A 15,949-nucleotide genomic window follows, 5' to 3' on the forward strand; every position below is an offset into this window, starting at 1 on the left:
ACAGTGTCATCATTCTATATCTGTGGCAAGAGAACTGCATGGGAGACGTGGAGGTTGTGTGAAGAAGTGACAGATACTTTTCTAGCACTCTCAAAAGGACCTGATGACCTATCCGTTAACCACTTCAAAATGCTTGAAAAGTTTACAATTTACTTGTATGACCGCACAAGCAATGCTGAAACAATTGATGAGGCACGCTAGGAACTGTTCACAAAGAAAGGAAGAGCTATGGATGCGATTCCTCCCACAAGGGCAGCCCTAGAACAACATGTCAGAAGAGCTATTTACCAGGGTGGATTTTGTTGGGGGAAGTCACTGCATGCCATCATGGATTTACCTTCTCCTGAGACGTGGGGTTGGTGGGATCCAGCGAACTGGAAACCCTTTTGGACCAAGTTGCTTGAAGTTAGCACCTCAGCCAGAGAGCTTATTCGCTGTGGGTGTAGAAAAGTGTGTGTTAGCAGTTGCAAATGTATAAAGGCAGCTTTGCCATGTACCGCACTATGTGAGTGTAATGGTATAAATTGTGATGTTTGAAGATGGAACCGTATTTTGCTGTGAAATCCCCTTTGGTCTATGCTGCAAGCAGGACGTATTTCGACGTGTTTGCTACGAAAATCGGAGTGAATGCAAAGAGCAATTTGGCATTCATAGAACTTGAAGCACGCGTTAAAATGTAATAACTTCCTGTAATAAAGGAATTGTTTCATATTATTGGTTTCTGTTCGCCCTATGTCAAAGATCTGAGTGCCACGATTACTGGGTACCCCAATCATATGGTATTGCTCCGTCACAGGATCCCCAGGACCCAGCAAATTTGAATTCACTTTATTGTATTTTATATTGTATTTGATTACTTTGTTGCTTTTTTGGTAAGTAATAGTTCATAAATATTTCAAACATGAACTAGCCCAAAATTGGCACCTATATTTTTCCATTCACGGGTTATTCTGTTCTTTACCCCCAGCAGATGTGGATAATTAATTATATGTATAATTGCTGTAATTATGTGTTTACAAATTGTCTTGGCGGTAGATAAAAAGATTACGTCTGCTATAGCTCAAGTTCTTAATGATTGGATATCTGCCCGTACAGTTTTCAAAAAACGATTACTCTGTAAATCATAACTTATTATTTAATAATATACAAGATAACAAAGATAAAGAAATACAACAAAATATGATGATGATATATGACGATATATAGAAGCATTGTTTCATTGTTTTATTCGTATTTGTAGCCAGATAAATTCACTTAAAACGATTTTAATATAATTAACAGTGTAAACCTCTGTATACCTGTCGGCCATGTTGGAAAATGGCCACCACAATCATGGGAGGTAACTTTGGAGGTGGCTCCATGTCTGAAAATGTTGCTGTGATACGTATCTACGCATGTGCCAAATTTCATGCTTGTACTTGCGAAGGCCTAATTCCTTCAAATATTTGCATATTACTCCCTGACTAGTGGTTTGGCTGGAGAAGTCGAAAAAGGAGACGGACAGGCGGTGCACGATGATAATACCTTATCTGGAATTCCAAGTCAAAAACAGTAAGTTTCCTGTTTGGAATGATTTTCAATTTTGTTTCAACATTAGACAGACAGACAAGAGCAATTACTTTACCACGCTGTGCGCTTTATGAGATTCCATACAATTTGCCAAAGTACTGCTAAACTGCAGGTTCGTGTTCCGATTTGCGTCCTGCAGTGTTAAAAAAGAAAACAAAAAAAAAAAACAGCCTTTTTACAGCCATTTTTCCCTGCTGAGCAGGGGTTAGCTTTTTGCAGGCTCCATGCAATCATGGTTCCCTTCTTGAGGCAATGTTTATATGGCTGGATGCCCTTCCTGACGCCAACCCTGGTCACCTCTTGCGACACACAGGGATATGGTACACCTATTCTAACCAGGGTATACACCGGGACCAGTACACACTGGTACTCATTTCATTGACCTCAAAAGGATGATAGGCTGTCACCCCCTGGTGTTAATTCAGTACCCAACGGGGCTCGAACTCAGGACTCTAGGATCCCAGGCCAGCCATCCTAACGACAAAGCCAACACCAGGCTCCTGCAGTGTTTTTTTTTTTTAATTGAATTGAAATCAATTGGTTCCTTGATCATCGACTGATGTCTATTACTTTGTAAGACAGAGTGAACCAATTGCTTAAACCCACTTTGTGCTACGTGTGCAGGGTAATGACAGTCTGTCTGTCTGCTGTTTCTTATCATTGTGCATTGTCACCAAACTGCAGAGGCATAATTAACAAGGTCTTAAATTCCACGTATAGCTTCTAGATTTACTTGCAACTCCTTTTATTCTGTTTGGTGGAGTTGAAAGTAGACTTCTCTCAATGTTCACCAGGGAAGATGACACCACGGGATTCCGGGAGACCACACTTCAACTATCGGGGTTTTTTTGGTGTGGTCTCCATTTCTTCAGTTCATTATAGGATTCTATGGCCCTCCCATCCTCAAATGCTATTCCATCCCATCACCCTTGACAGGTACATCTGTCAGTCCTCAATAAAGTCAAGAAAACTGCAACTGAACCATGTTTTCTCTCGTCACTGAGCATACCTGCAGAGCAAACTGAAGCGCAAATGGATAAGAGTTGAGGTGCTTTTTGAATATTCTACGATTCCCTGTTCATGCGAAGGATGGATAAGAGTCGGCCCTGCAGACTCATTTCTGCTCCACGCATATTCTCAATCGCCTCTGATGTTCAGACAGTGCGTGGCCAACGACGTGGTTTGGCACCTTGTACCGCACCTTAACTTCCAAATATATTCACACGATGACGAATATCAGTTGTAGTCAGAGCTTCATTTGGAATCGACGACCGAATGTTCTGAACTCGAGCAATAGAACAAGTTGCAAAGAATAGTTTCACAACAGCAGCTTCTCTTTCTCTGGTAGTCTGGTAACGATCCACCTCATAGCAATCTTAAACACAAACCTGAAAAGAAAGAAATGACCATCAGTTCACCGCATTAACATCATGGCGTTGCAAGTGTTTTAATACTTCATCCTGTATGTTTCAGCAATAACAAACCATGTGACTCACATGCGACTCATTTAGAACGAACACATGTTTATACATCTAAAGTGGTTATTTCATGTCTAAAGGATTGTCGTTTGGTAATAGGAGAGGAGATTGTGAATTTTGATTATTTTCTTTCTTCAATTCCCATTCAACTTCAGTCACGCCATTTTGACAAAATATATTTTAAAATATTTTCCCACCCAAGTTGTTGATCTTTCGCGTGAATAAGAAAGTCCTTTCCATTAACAACGTAAATGAGACATTTGTCAAACAACATATCAGGCTGCCCCCGTTTGCAAATTTCAATACAACTCATCCCATTCCAGCAGGAGCTTCCACTGCCATTTCATCACAGTCTTGCTTAGAGTTGCCTTTTTTTTTGGATATCTTGTCGAGGCTCATGTGAGAGCTAACGCACAGCGCACAGTAAGGGGGGCATGAGACAAGAGGGGCGGGAGTGGGAAGGACAAAACAGTGGGGAACAGAGACATTAGGAGATCTGTGGAAGGGAGAGGGAAAGGGCGGGGAACATGGGGAATAAAAGATGGACATGACAGAGACTTTCAGGAAGGAAAGCAGAGAATTTGAAGGAGGTGGGCTTGGGTGGATTATCGGGGGTAGAAAAGATCGAGGATTTGGATGGGGGATGATAAGAGATGGTGGTGAACAGCTGTTTTGAAGGCCTAGAGGGAAGAATGGGATTGAATAGAGTGAGGGAGTTTATTCCAAAGGTGGGAAAAAAGAGGAATGAAAGAGTGAAGGTGAGCAGTTATTCGTGCTTTTGGTAGTTTTACCAGAAGGGGTTGTAAGCGGCCCGTGAGCACCCTGCGGAAATGTGGTGGGGACAAATCGCAGAGAGAGCGGGGGGGGGGGCGAGGCTGGAGAGGAGACGGTAGAAGACAGAAAGACCACCGACCAGACTGCGGTGAGAGATTGAGAGGCCCAAAGACTCAGCCTCATTGTGGGAAATGCCAATGATCCAAAATGCCTTGGTTTCCACAGCGTGAAGCCGATAAAGGTGGGACGCAGGAGTACCAGCCCGGAGGGGAGAGCAGTACTCCACCAGGCTGCGGACGAAAGCTTTGTAAGTGGTTAGGAGCTCAGGTGGGCCGAGGAAGGCCTTTGCACGACGGAGGATTCCCAGTCGGCGACTGGCTTTGGAGGCGAGGTTTGAAATGTGGCTTTCCCAGTAAAGGTCATGGCAGATAGTGAGACCCAGAAGCTTGAGAGAAAGGACGTCTTCCAGAGGATTGTTTAGAAAGTGGATGGTGGGGGGGGGGGGGGGTTCTAAACGGTCCTTTCGGAGAGACATCGTGAGAGTGTGAGATTTGTCCGGATTGAAAGACATGTTCCACGTGTTGGACCAGTTTGTGATTTTATCCAGATCTGCAGTGAGCGAAGAAGCTGTTGCTTGCCGGTCTGAGGGATGACCGATGGTACGGCAGAGGGTGGAGTCATCAGCAAACAGATATAGACGATTTTCCAGAGTCAGAGAGATCATTGAAGAAAACCAGAAAAAGAAGAGGGCTCAGAACGCTACCTTGAGGAACTCCATCCTGGACAGGAAGAGGGGATGAAAGAACTCCATTTAGGCCACACGGTGACTGCGACAGGAGAGGAAGTCTGCGAGCCATGAGTGGAGATGGCCTTGGATACCATAGGAAGAGAGTTTGGTGAGCAGGGCAGGGTGCCAGACCATGTCAAAAGCACGTGATATGTCCAGGGATACGGCTCGGATTTCCTGTCTGGCATTGAGGACCTCCATCCATTGTTGGGAGAGCAGAAGCAGCATATCCAGAGTAGAGTGACCTGGTCTGAAACCAAATTGACGATCGGAAATCAAGCCATTGGAGAAGAGGAAGGATTTAATGACTGAAGCGATGATGGATTCCATAACCTTGCTGATGATTGGGAGAAGGCTGATTGGTCTGTCGTTGCAGGGATCTGTTTTTGCACCTTTTTTATGCAGGGCAGTAATGTTTGCCGATTTCCAAGCAGATGGCAGATGACCTTGAGCAAATGAGAGGGTGAATAGAACAGAGAGAGGGTGAGCAAGAGCAGAAGAGCAGGTTTTTAGGACACGTGGGCTGATGCCGTCTGGACCGGTTGCAGAATCTGAGTTGAGGTTTGACAGCAAGCTCTCCACTTTGTCAGGAGAAAAGGACAGAGTCCAGGGACAGTTGGGTGCGACTGGGTAAGGTGGGTAGAGAAAGCAATGGGTTTTGGACACAAGATTTAGCTGCAAACACCGAGTTTAGGCATTCAGCCTTTTCACGTGCGGTATCAGCAGTGTGGCCATTTGAGGTAATGGAGGGGATGGATGGGGGAACATACACCAGAAACAGATTTGATTAGATGCCACCAGGATTTTGAGGAGGGAGAGAAGTTTGAAAGTTCAGACTTGAGCTTAGAAAGATGTTGTTTTCTGGCTCTCCTGAGGGTAGATACACACTTGTTCCGAGCTTTATGGAAGGAACTGAAATTACCATCAGTTGGGTTTGCTTTCCATGAGGCAAATGCAAGTTGTTTCAGGACAACTGCCTCACCACAAGCTTCAGTGAACCAAGGGCGGGAGGAAGGGTAGGACAACTGAAGACGAGAGGAGATAAATCTGTGCCTGAGGGAGAGCAAGTTTCTTTGAAAGAATCCCCAGGATGAGTTGATGTTTGAGAAAGTAGCGATAGGAGGCCAGTCTATAAGTTTGATGCTGCTTGGAGACCCTGCCAGTCGGCTTGAGTGAAATGCGAGACTCGATGGCGGTGAGGTGGTTCTCTGATAATAGCCAGAGAGATGTCCATTTTGACAAGGACGTGGTCAGAAGAACCGATTGGAGCGAAGGAAGAGCAGCAGATATTATCAGGGAAATATGTCAAAATCAGATCCAGAAGAGATGGAGTACCATTGGTTGAGATCCGGGTCGGGAAGTTGACCGATTGAGTCAGTCCCAATGAGTCGCAGAAAGCTTTTGCTGAAGTGCCATGACAAGTGAGAGAGGTACCCACACCGAGCCAACTGGCATGATGACAATTGAAGTCACCACATATGAGGAAGAGAGAGTTTGGATGAGAAGATGGAAGTTGGTCCATGTTTTCGGATAGTGAGGTGTAGATGGAGTCATCACTGTTAGTTGGGCGGTACAGTACGCATATAAACATGAGGTGGGAGTGGAGAGGAAGCCATAGCCAGAGGTATTCCTGGGGGTGTGGGGGAGTGAGGGCAGTGCATGGAGAGTGAGTAATCGAGTCTTTGATGAACAGAGCAACTCCTCCACCAGGACGACGCTCAGGTCTGTCAGTCCGGAGGGGGGAGTAACCAGGGAGAGATACCTGGGAGTCAGACATGTCTTGGGGGAGGAAAGTTTCTGTGAGGCAGATTATGTCTGGTTTGTCAGTGGCAACCTGTATGGAAAGATCTGAAAGGTTTGAGCGAAGGCCCCGGATATTTGAGGTCCACACTGTTAATGAAGAGGGAGGGGAGGAGGCTTTGGGTGGAGGGGTGGGAGGGGAGGGGAGGGTAGGACAAGGGAAGAGGGGGAGGTAAGGAGGGTTGTTGAAAGAGTGTGGGGGATTGTAGAATAGCTTTGGGAGGGGGCGGATGAGGAGAAAAGGCTCTGTGGTGCTGGGGGAGAGAGGGAAGAAGGCAGTTGAGGATTTGAGGAGGTGGAGTGAAGAGATGGAGGTGAGAGGGCAGTGGAAGGAGGCAGCTTTGTGGATGAGAGGGGGGGGCAACTTTGAGAAGGATGAGTGAGGGGGGTGAATGGTGGGAGAAAGGTGAGGGGGGAGTTTTTGAGAGAGGTGAGAGGGAGGCTTGGAGGGAGAAGAGTGTAATGGTTGCTTTGAGAGTGAGGGGTGAGAGTGGTGAGTTGGCACTGAAATTGGAAAAAAAAGAATGGTTGATGGAAAGCGAACATTCATAGCAAACTGGGGTTTTTTTTTTAAGTTTTAGGTCAGAGATGCGATTAAACACGTTTCTTGATGGATGCAATGAAGGTGAATTCAGAGAATGGAGAGAAGAAACGCTGTAACAGTTGGATTTTTTAGGCAAGGTATGAAGGAAAGGTCAAATTGAGAGTAGTCTGTTTAAATAGTGGAAGAGTAGTGCATTCTGATAAAGTAAAGAGTAGCACACGTGTGAAAGAGGAAGATGAAGCATTATAAGAGATCGTTTTTATTATTGTTTGAGAGAGTTTTCATCAGATTAGGTCATGGAAGTGTTGTCGAAAAAAAATCATGAGGTGAATGGTGAAATTGGATCGATAAATGCAGGGGGTCTAAACAGATCACGTTATGGGAGAAGCACTTGGCTCTGGAGGGTGTATAGTTAAAAGTGAAATTATTTATTTTAAATAAGGATTGCATAACATTTGGAAAAGGGAAGGTTGAAGTAAAATCATGGAAGTGTGTGGTGAATTTGGACGGTAAACGCAGTGTGAAGCTGCTGGGTCGATGAAAAGTACCAGGAAAAGAGAGAGAGAGAGAGACAGAGAGAGAGAGAGACAGAGAGAGAGAGAGAGAGAGAGAGAGAGAGAAAGAGAGAGAGAGAGACAGAGAGACAGAGAGAGAGAGAGAGAGAGAGAGAGAGATATAGATAGATAGTTAGTTACAGGAGGTGTCGAGATCGAAAGGATACAAGGAAGATTATTATTTTTGAAGAACAGGTAAGATTCGGGAATGGAAGGTTGTAGACCGGAAGAAATTGTGATGGCAATGGCGAGAGAGGGTCAGCTCAGTAGAATAAAGATGGTGTGCGGGCAGGAGGAAGAAGAAGAGGAGGATGAATAATAATAATAATAATAATACGAAGAAGAAGAATCGAGACTTGTGAGTGTGCAAGGAGAAAGGTAGTTTTTTTATTTGAGACAAGAAATAGTGTTTATTTGGGAGGGATGGGGGACATTGGGAAAGTGGGAAAGTTATAAATTGAAGGTAATGGGGAGAAAATACAAATAAACACAATCGTACACTGAGGGGAACGATGGGAGGGCTTCAAGCACTCAGTAAGACAAGGTCGACGAAAACTGACAAAATAGCACGATTTTTGAAACAAAACCGAACTAGGAACACACAGTAACATGCAGGTAAGAAAATAAACAGTTAGAACGGGACAGATAACGACTGGAAACGTAACTTTGAGATCGAAAGCAGAGCCCTGAAGGAGACCTGCTAACGCTCCAAACCCAGAACCAGGAGTCCAATAATAATCTCATTATTTTTGTAATAAATCTTAATATTTTCATTAAACGGATACAAACTGAGCAAACATGTGAAGGCCGGAGACTACCCCCACACCACGCCACTTCGGCATTGTCAGACTTTTCTTAAGGCAAGGCGATATACCAGCACATGTAAGATTTTACACTTATCGGCATTTTTTTGTCCAGAAATTCGTCAGAATCACCAACCATGCATCAACAAAAGCTGCGGAGAAGTCAGATAACAGGCCACTGTACTAAAAATAATAATAATAGAGTTCCGAAAGCCAATGCTCTTCTCTCATGACTCAAGGCAGGGGAGTGAAACTATTCAGAGGGAATACAATGACTGACTGCTTGATGAGGGGAAGGTATGGGGCTAGAAAGGATGGTTATGACATGCCAATGGACCGACTCCTCCATGATGTCACACAGTATTTAGTTTGGTAAAACTAGGAGACTTAAATTCCTGGTGTACCTTGTAAAAATATTCAATGAACTTAGAAATCCAAAGATGATATATGTTACTAACCTATCATAACACGAAGTAGATATAATCGTATTGTTTTCCCCAAGAGAAGTTTTTGGTGAAACCTAACCCCAACCGGAGTTGACTTATAACGCAACATCTTTGAACTGATGAAACGAGGCAGCCAACTCGTGCATATTTACCTCCGCTAAAGGAGGTGGACAGAGGTGTTTTCAAAACTGTATGTTTGTCTATGAGCAGGATATCACAAAATGTTATGGATGGATTCGGATGAAATTTGGTGGACAGGTTGGGTGTGTGACAATGCCGCATTGATTAGATTTTGGTGAAGATCCAGATCCCAGAATTTTAAAAGTGATTGTTCACCATTGACAGATGGGGCCAAAAACGATAAGCAGGAATAACATGAGATCTCAAAAAGTTGGAGATGGATTATGACAAAACTTAGTGGAAGAGTTCAATCGTTGACAAGAACAAGCTGATTATATTTTGGTAAGGGTCTGCAGGTAGATCTGGCATATCAGTGGGATACAAAAGGGAAACTGTTCAGCCTGGAGGTATGTGCTCTACCAAGTGCTGTTCTATAGTTTGATTTAGTTTTAGCTCACAACCATCTTCACAGATCACTTGGTTGGTTTCAGTAATCACCAAACATGGTAAAATAGCATCAATATATATCTCTTCTTTAAAACTAGAAGGGCACTCGGTGGAGCGCATACCTCTGCCATGTAATGCCTGATCCAAGAGAACATATTGGGCCCAATACATTTTCGAAATATCATGCAATACAGTACAATATCGTTTTTGGCCTGATCTCTCCATGGTGAAGAATCACTTTAAAAGTTAAATAAATCTTCTATCCAGATCCAGATTCGGATCTTCATCAAAATCGAATCAATTCGTCCTTGTGACACACCCAACCTGCCCACCAAGTTCGTCCGAATGCATTCACAACTTTTTGAGATATCGTGCTGTTTATCGTTTTTAGTCTTATCTCTGAATGGTGAAGAATCACTTAAAAAATTCCAGTAGTCGGATCCGGATCTTCACCAAAATCTAAACAGTTCGGCCTTGTCACACACTCAACCTGTCCACAAAATTTCATCAGGATCCATCCACAACTTTTTGAGATATCCTGCACACAAACTGACAGAAAGGGGTGAAAACACAACCTCCTTCACCTTCGGTGGTGGTGGTAGCAAGGCGAATGTCTGCAAGGTTTAAATAATCAGACTGGCTGTATCCCAAAATTCCTTTTGGTAAACCTGTGATATAGTTAGGTTTGGAGGCTATCAGAAAGACATAACTGGTCAAGAATGCAAAGGAACTATCATAACTGTTTTATTCAAGATACAGGTCAGGTCAGGTATGGGAGCATGTGCCAGAACAGCGCGTCGCTGCGTCCACTTTCCGCCGGTACTCCAGGGGCCTCCGTCTTGCCTTCCCCCAGGCAGATGCCAGGCCCATCTCCATCTCCTTGAGATGCTGGACAACCTGCTGCAACCACGAGGCACGTGGTCGGCCCATTGGCCTCCTCCACTCACGAGACTCCCTCGCTGAGTGAATCTGGTGAGCAGGATCAGCATCAGGAAAACGAGCCACATGTCCATACAGCCGCAACTGACGCTCACGGACCATGCAGGTAACAAATCTCATCAGAGTCTCTCTCAGCAACCGCTCGTTGGACACAAAATCTGACCAGCGATAGCCAAGGATTCGCCGAAGAGACCTGGTACCAAATGAATTAAGTCTCCGTCTCAGATCCTTGGTCAGAGTCCAAGTCTCGCATCCATAGAGCAAGACTGGAAGCACCAAGGACCTGAAGACTCGGACTTTCGTCCTCCCGCACAGGTACCGGCAGCGCCACACCCCATGATCCAGTGAATCCATGACTCCCCAGGCCCGACCCAGACGTCTATTGACCTCTGACTCACAGCCAGTAGAGACATGAATATCACTGCCAAGGTAAGTGAATCTCTCTACAACCTCAACATCCTCACCACAAACAGACACAGACAGGACAGCAGCATCCAAGATGTCATTGAAAGCCTGGATCTTAGTTTTGACCCAAGAAACCCGTAATCCCAGCGGCTCTGACTCCTCATTCAGCACCTTGAGGGCCCCCAAAAGGATATCTAAAGTCTCCGCAAAGATGACTGCATCATCTGCGAAATCAAGGTCCGAGATCTTGACATTCCCAAACGATGCACCGCAGCTTGATCTCTCCGACATCCTCCCTAAAATCCAGTCCATACAAGTGCTGAAAAGTGTGGGGGCAAGTACACATCCCTGACGAACTCCAGTAACAACTGGAAATAAGTCAGAGATGGTACCACCACACTTCACAGCACTCTCAGTACCAGAGTAGAGTTCAGACATCAGATCGATCAGTTTTGGTGGCACCCCACGAAGACCAAGAATCCTCCATAGGGCATCCCGATTCACTGAATTGAACGCTTTACAGAGATCAACATAGGCTGCAAGCAGCCCCTGCCAAAACTCTCGTCTGCGTTCGGTGAGGACACGAAGAGCAAGGATACGGTCAATCGTTGACCTCTTTGGTGTAAAGCCTGACTGCTCTGGACGCTGGTGCTCAAGCAGATGGTGGCGAACCCTATCAAGAATTATCTGAGCAAAGACTTTGCCCAGCACTGAGAGCAGCGTCACCCCTCGGTAGTTGTTGCAGTCTTGGCGATCACCCGTCCCTTTCCAGAGAGGGACAACAAGGCCCCTCTTCCAATAAGTTGGGATGATGCCTGTGTTCCAGGCAGAGCACAAAACTGTATGCAATGACACAAGTGCAGCATTTCCACCAGTCTTGAGAAGTTCAGCATGGATGCCACAGATCCCTGGAGCTTTACCCTGTTTCAACCGGTTCACCGCAGCCCGTGTTTCCATTTTTCAAAGATGATACAATTCAAGATGATACAAGATACAGCTCAAAGATGAAATGGGCTTTAACTCTACCTGGTTACCATTTTTATTCAGTATTAAACATAGAACAAACAATAAGATTTTCCATGTCAGTGGAACAGTCTCAAAGCATTTTGACTTCACAAGGAACTAGCACAAAAGTTTTCCAGGCTGTTCAAAGATGACACTGGGCATAATGTACATAGTCAAAGTAACCTGGAGTAAAGTTACTGGGCAGGTGTGTAATAGAAGCCAAAAAGATTTTGTCCTTTTCAGGACCAATCGCAGAAGGTTTAGCTCAAGTTGCACCTCACGATCGTGAGGTGCAACGACTGTCGGCTTTCAACCAATCCAAGAAACTGTTGCCGCAAAACCACGTGGGCTTCGGATTTAGGTGTGGAACCCCACATGGTGACTGCAAGCTGGGGGAGAGGGGGCAAGTGGAAGGGTCAACATCAAATCATTAGTTGATCACCAAAACAGCATTGATCTGCTTTTGACCATCACTCCAGATCGATTTTCATTAGATTGTTGAAATGAAAAAAAAATGAAGTGCGTTTGTGGGAGGAGGGTGGGGTGGTTGGGATGGACGGTAAGTTATTGGAAGCCATTACTGTCTTCAACTTCGCCCATAAACTTGAGGTAAAATGTCTATTTAAAAAAATGATGAGGAACGAGATACTCACAATAGTTTAAGATGCACCAAGGTTTGTGATTTGGGTTTTATTTTTCGATGTAGTGTCCGTTGACTTCAATGCACCTGCTCCATTTGTCTTTCAAGCTCTCTATGCCAGTAAAATAGAAATTTTCAGGTTGCCTCTCAAGCCACGTCTCAGTTACTTCAATTAGTTCCTTGTCGCTAGCGAATCGGCGACCACGCAGGAAGGACTTCAAATGTCGAAACAAGTAATAGTCACCGGGGATCAGGTCGGGGCTGCATGGTGGGTGATCCAGTTGCTCGAAGCCACATTCACAAATGGCGGTCTGCGCAAGATGGTCATTGTCCATAGGAACATCGCTATAAAGGAGCACACCTTTGGTCAACATCCCTCGGCGTTTGTCCTTGATAGCCTGCTGCAATTTTTCCATAAGTCTGGCATAATATTCTGCTGTGATTGTAGTTTTGTGATGCATGTAGTCAGTTAGCAGGATTCCCTTGGCATCCCAGAAAAATGATGCCATGATCTTACCGCCTGAGGATTGAGCACGAAATTTCTTGGGTGGTGGTGATCCCTTGTGCTTCCATTGCATGGATTCCAAATTGGTTTCAGGATCCCAGTGGTGAAGCCACGTTTCATCACCAGTCACCACACGAGCAATAAAGTCGGCCGGATCTACATTAAACAGTTTGAGAAGCTCGCCACATGATACCAGCCGTTGCTGTCGATGTTGAGTACTGATGTTTCGAGGGACCCATCTTGCCGAGACCTTGAACATGCCCAGGTGCTCGTGGATGATGGTGAAAACGCTGCCTTGAGAAATACCAAGTTCTGCTGATATTTCAGCGACCTTTATGCGGCGATCCTCCACAATCAATGCCTCAACCTGCGAAACCGTTTGTGGGTCGGTCGCATCTGCAGGCCGTCCTGACCTGGGGTCATCTTCAAGGGACACACGTCCACGCTTAAAGTCAGCAGCCCATTTGGCTACTGTAGAATAAGATGGTGCAGTTGTGCCATATACGGCCACCATGCGTTTGTGGATTTCTTTGTAGCTGGCACCTTCTTTGCATAAAAATTTGATGACTGCACGATGCTTAATTTTGGCAAGATCCATAATTGGATAATGTGGAAAACTTCTGGATACACTGCGAAACAACAAACAATGGCAGATGAATGATGTGACAATACAGGACAAGTTTTATAATGAGCAAAAGAAAACAAACCACAGTTCTTCGACGCTTACAAAGACCTTGTTTTTTTCTTAAGTTCGGGATGCCTCGTAATTGAACAATCGAGACCCCTTGTGCAATATTGCAAAATGGATGTTTTCTGGCAACGGGAACATTCACAGAAACCCAACTACCCAAAAATTCTGCACTACTTTACTCGCAAAACCTGCACCACTACGAATACGAATATAATGACAAAGACAAACCCCCATTCCCAAATGCTGATAACCCCCACTACCAAATTCCACATGGCAATCACAAGCCCTTCCCAAAAAGACAACAGCAACCCTGATACCCCCCCTCCCACCACAAAATCTAGAACTCCAACCCCCACCGGGTGCAATGCCACTATGAGAACCCTGACCCCCCCAAACCTCACACAATTACTGGGACCCACACCATGAAACACAGCATGACTACTCGAACCCTCCACACAACTACGAAGACAACACCCTTCAAAACCACATGACTACCAGAACCCCCACGAACAAGAGACCCCACGAGACCACTTTTTAAAATAGACACCTTCAAACTCCTCGTGACTGCTACAACCTCCACCCCCAAACCCTGTGTGACTGCTACACCACCCACCCCTAAACCCCACACAACCGCTACATTTCCCACCTCCAAGCCACTACAACCCCCACCCCTAAACGTTGCATGACTAAGCCAACTACCATCCCAAATCCTGCATGGCTATGAGAACCCCCATCCCAAACGCTGCACAACTAGTCGAACCCCACACAACGATGGGACCCCCCAACCCCATGTGACTACTATACCCCCCCCCCCGGACTACGAAACAACCCAGTCATACGAAACACCACCCAGAGACGGTGTTTAATTTTAATTTGGCTCTGATTCAGCGATTCTGGAGCTTATTGCATTTTAGTTGTAAGTAGACGACCCATGAACCCGTTGGGTTCCTGTTGTGACAGCAGTTGATTAAAAAAAAATCATTAAAAAAAAAATTTCAAAAAAAAAAAAAAGCTCCAGCGAACTATACCGCTGAGGTTGTTTGCATTGATCAAATACTCCCGAAGAGTACAAGACTGAATTGAATTTTAATAATTTTTCGTTTCCCGATTTTAACGAAACTTGATACTGCACACTGCAGGCGGATGGTGAGTTAGATGGCCGTAAAATTTTTGCACTATCGTGTACCGTTTTGGCTGTATTTCGGGAACATACATACATACAAGATGAGAGTTTTAGTAATATATAGATTACATAAAGGCACAAACACTACCCAGAGCAGTGTGCATGAAAAGTTAAGTTTGCCAAACTCTCATATTCTAGGGTGCCGCCTTCCCTTCCCCCTCCCTCATGCTTACCTTCTCCCAAACCTCCTGCACCCCCATACGACTCTCCGGGCAGTGTTCGTCCCTTTATTTAATTTCCACACAAGTTTTATAACCAAGATGAGAAAAGCTCCATAATCTCGTCAGCAGAATTTCAACATTTAAATTGTGGAATTGAGCTTAGCAGCAGTTCCGACTGCTAAAATAAATAAATAAATGCCTCCGAGCATTATTTTTTCTGAATCCGACCCCCCCAACCAAAAAAAAACCTACATGATTACAGGAACCCCCATCAAACCTCGTACGACTATGAGAACCACCACACCAAACCTCACACGAGCACGATCTGCCACCATCATCAAACCTCATACGACTACTAAAACCGCCACTAAAACTAGTGGAACCCCCACTCTCAAATCCCGCGCAATTGGTGGAACCCCACAAGGCTAGTGGAACCGCCCACCCTCAAATCTTGCACGAGTGGAACCCCCACCATCAAATCCCGCACGACAAGTGGACCCCCCAAATCCCATACGACAAGTAGAACCCCCACCCTCAAATCCTGCACGAGTGGAATACCCCCCCCACCCCACCCCACCCTCAAATCCAGCACGACTCGTGGAAACCACCCCCACATCCCATACGACTAGTGGAATCCCCTACACCCTCAAATCCCATACGACCATGACCTCCCCCTCTTTCACACAACACCAAAACTACCCTACCCGAAACACCGTGCCCACCCTCACCTCCACCACTTTCCTGATTAAACGAACCATTTGATTTACACACTCACGGTGCGAGAGTTGTTCAGCCAGCCAAGTGGAACATTTGAACATCAGGTATCAGTAAACAAAGCGAAACCTCCACAGGGATCATCACTACAACTCTGCTCGCACCATCGGCCTGAACAAGCACAAGGCTCGGGAACGGTTCAACCGTTTCGCATTAAACATCAAATCTTTCATCTACTCGCACAACACGTTCACGCGTCACTAAATCTTATACAAGAAATGGCGGACAAACGAACCGACCGTGCAGGTGCCAACACGAATTCACCTCGAGAACCCCACGTGTGATAGAAGGAAAAAACCCTCCAACCGTCCACCGCACTACATC

General features: G+C 45.3%; 1 non-coding gene across 1 annotated transcript; it reads right to left on the reverse strand.

The window, feature by feature from the left end:
- Positions 1 to 15,636: 15,636 nt before the first annotated feature.
- On the reverse strand, positions 15,637 to 15,717 carry LOC147020521 (small nucleolar RNA SNORD53/SNORD92). The gene has a single exon (XR_015062126.1). It is a non-coding gene; the product is annotated as a small nucleolar RNA SNORD53/SNORD92 (small nucleolar RNA).
- Positions 15,718 to 15,949: the final 232 nt, after the last annotated feature.

The sequence above is a fragment of the Eptatretus burgeri genome, chromosome 9 (assembly GCF_056783735.1).
Source record: "Eptatretus burgeri isolate ZD-2024b chromosome 9, Ebu_testis_v1, whole genome shotgun sequence".
NCBI lineage: Eukaryota > Metazoa > Chordata > Myxini > Myxiniformes > Myxinidae > Eptatretus > Eptatretus burgeri.